Below are 3,286 nucleotides of genomic sequence, written 5' to 3'. Positions count from 1 at the left end.
CCGGAGCCAAACCTCTGCTTGTACTAAGTTGTAGAGTGGCTTTTAATATCATGACAACCTTCCTTACTTGGTCAGTGGTATTTCAGAATGACAGAAACCTGAAAATTTACTTTTGGGATGGATTACCTTGCTCAGATGAGTCCCATTCTTCTAAATCTTCTTGAGAACTACATGTAGAATATTAAAAAAGAGACATTTTGATTTACGATAATTATATAAGTCTGGCACCCCCTCCCAAACCAATCAATGTTCAAACCAAACTGGCCGGCCCAGCGTTAGTCCATGGCAAACTCACTTGAGTCACTTCCCTGGCATTTACAAAGTAATAGGGACTAGAAGGACAATTTTATTTTCGAGCGCTCGGGTCTGATTTTATCATGGTCATTACTGACAGAAGGGGGTCTGATAGCCAGCAGCAGTTGTTTACTTTTAACACAGCTTGAAGGGCAAACTGGCAGCAAGACACAACTGGATTGGAAAGGCACAGAGGTGCTGACTTCATTTCCAAACCTCCTTGGTTTGAGCAGTCTATTAGCTAAAGTGGACATATTTTTAAGCTCTTTAAAAGGACCATCAAATTTTCACAAAACTTTAAGAAACATTGTTCATAGTTTAGCCCTAAATTGAAGACAACCTTGATTTACCCTACTAGTTTAACCATTTTAATTTCAAATATTAGTTAAAGTGAACTTAGGTTTCTGAAATTCTGTCTTCTGAAATTTCTTCTAATATTAATAATGGACCTCTGAGTTCCAGGGTTCGAATCTCTTTGAAAATTGATTCAAGGCCTTTGATCCTCAGCACTACAAGTTACAGGTAGCCAGGATGTTTGGACCTGGATTCTTGCTAATTGTTAATTGGACACCAGCATCATTTGCATATCTTTAGAACAATAGCTGACCTTACTTTGAACCCGCATTACAATAGCGCATACTTACTTGAATTTTCAAGTCTGGAAGCAAGCTCCTGGCTAATGTTACAAGGCCCAATTTTAGATTATGAAATATTCTCTGGAACAAACTTGCCAATGAAGCATAACAACTTCATGGCATTCCATCCCATTTATACTCAAGTGTTAATATCATATGATGATCAAAAGATGATCAACCAGATCAAGGAGGTTGAAAAGACCAGAATGAGATCAAACAAATCTCAGGTTGCTGACCAAAGCAAGGACCTTTCATCCTTGGCCACGTTGGTATTGTATTTCAATGCATGCATGGAAGGAGCATTCGAACAGAGGAGTTCATTTGATATAAACACCACAGCCATGTAAGCACAACATAGGCTGTTAAACATGTCATGGCCAACTGACTCATACTTTGTGTGTAACTTTAATTTGTGAGTTATCTATACGAAGATGAATCAATTATTTTATTTTGTTGGTCTTTTGCAACCTTTTCTGTATAATTTCTACCCCTAGAGCCGCCTCTATAATTCACACTTCCGCACCTCCTACCCTCCTATATATAACTGGCATTTGCAACAGGCCAAGAATAAATGCAGGACTATCAAATAGTAGCACATTGACTATGATTGAGAAGGAAAGTTTCTGATGAGAGAATTTTACTTACCAGAGTTAGACAACAGTTTTTCCCTTGTAATGTAATGTACCAACTCAGATAAACTTTTATGCTAAATAAAAGCTTATCTATCCTGAGGTCTCTGCAATATTAAGATCAGGTCAGTCAATTCCTTATAACATCCTTGCTCAGAACTTGTTTAAAAACTCCCTTGTAGTCTGGAAGGCATATACTAGTATGAGATCATTAACTATACTTCTCACCCAATTGAGACTGTCTTTTACTTCTCTAATGACCTGAATTACAAATTAGTACATGCATTGTATTTGCTAGTTTACACCAGTAGATAATCATGGCTTCTTTAGAGATGGGCAGGAAAGGGGAGGAGAGGTCATTATGACACCTATACATGAGCCTTTTGATGAATCTTACAGCATGTACCTCAGGAGTTATGGATGAGGAAAGGGCCATACATACAACAGAGGCCTACAACTAGGTCGTATGTCTGTGGTCATACAATTTTTTCTGCGTGTAAAAAGGACATACAATAGATCCTGGGTAAATGTATGACCGTCCAGCCTCGTGTAAAATAGCCGCTGTCATGGGCACCCCCCTTTCAGTTTCAGGCGGATTGCATGATGGCTGATGGTTACATTACAGCTTATGTGCCAGAAGGGAACACATTTGTTGAAACCAAGTTCTAGTTGCCTCTTCTCATGCAGGCATTGTTATGGCCGGTGTGGGAATTCCTACCAGAAAATTCTTCTTGGCTGGGAGTGCTTTTAAGTTTTATATTGAAAATGTTAGCACTTGACAAAATGGGAAAAGTAGACTAAGTCTTGTAAACTTCAACTGAAGAAATTGTTACCTGCATGTATGCAGGTATGGTTTTGATGCTGGTGGAAACTTTTCGGTAGCCGGGGATGTAGGGCGCTGTATCTCGTGAACGGATGGTGCGAGCACGACGATTTTTGGTACGTGGGTTGGGGGTGGTAGCCTGACACTCAGGTGTGATTTTGGGCCTCCTGGCGCTTGACCTTGACATTGAAGGTGGCATTTTTGGTGTTTTGGGGGCACTTTTGGCGCTGTGTGTCCGGAACGATACGCGCGATTGCGACGATTTTTGGTGCATGGGTGGGGGGTTGTTGCCTGTCGCCTAGGATTGACTTTGGGCCTTGTCGCGTTTGAACTTGACCCGGCAGGTTGAATTTTGTGTCCGGGAGGGGTGTTTCCGGAGTTATATCTTCTGAACGGCTGGTGCTGGCGCGATGATATTTGGCACATGTGTCGGCGGTGGCTGAATAATGCTCAATTTTGATTTTGGCGCCCTTGGTGCTTGAACTTGACATTTTAGGTTACCTTTTGTGCGGGCACGGGGCGTGCGCTGTATCTCCGGAACGCAAGGTGCCATTGTGTTGCCATTTGGTACGTGAGTTGTTTGTGGTGTCCTGGTGGTCAGGTTTGATTTTGGGCCTCCTAGTGCTTGAACTTGATACTGTATAGGTTGACCCTGTTTTAGTGTGGCTGGGGCATCCTCCCAATATCTGCTTGGTTTTAAAAACAGATTATGGTTGGGTGTAGAACCATCATCTGGCCTGGGCCACCTTCAATGTATCAGGTTACTTAGTGGCACTGACAGTTTGCCAGATGACGGGAGTGTGCCAGATTATATATCTGTTGGTCAGGTATAATTGGAGTTTGCTTATTACTCTTTGTGGTGTTTCTAGAGCTGTATAGTACTGAGTTTTAAGTTCCGGTACAAG

Source organism: Branchiostoma floridae, unplaced genomic scaffold (genome assembly GCF_000003815.2).
Source record: "Branchiostoma floridae strain S238N-H82 unplaced genomic scaffold, Bfl_VNyyK Sc7u5tJ_1494, whole genome shotgun sequence".
NCBI classification, from domain to species: Eukaryota; Metazoa; Chordata; class Leptocardii; order Amphioxiformes; family Branchiostomatidae; genus Branchiostoma; species Branchiostoma floridae.
This window is presented reverse-complemented; position numbering follows the sequence as displayed.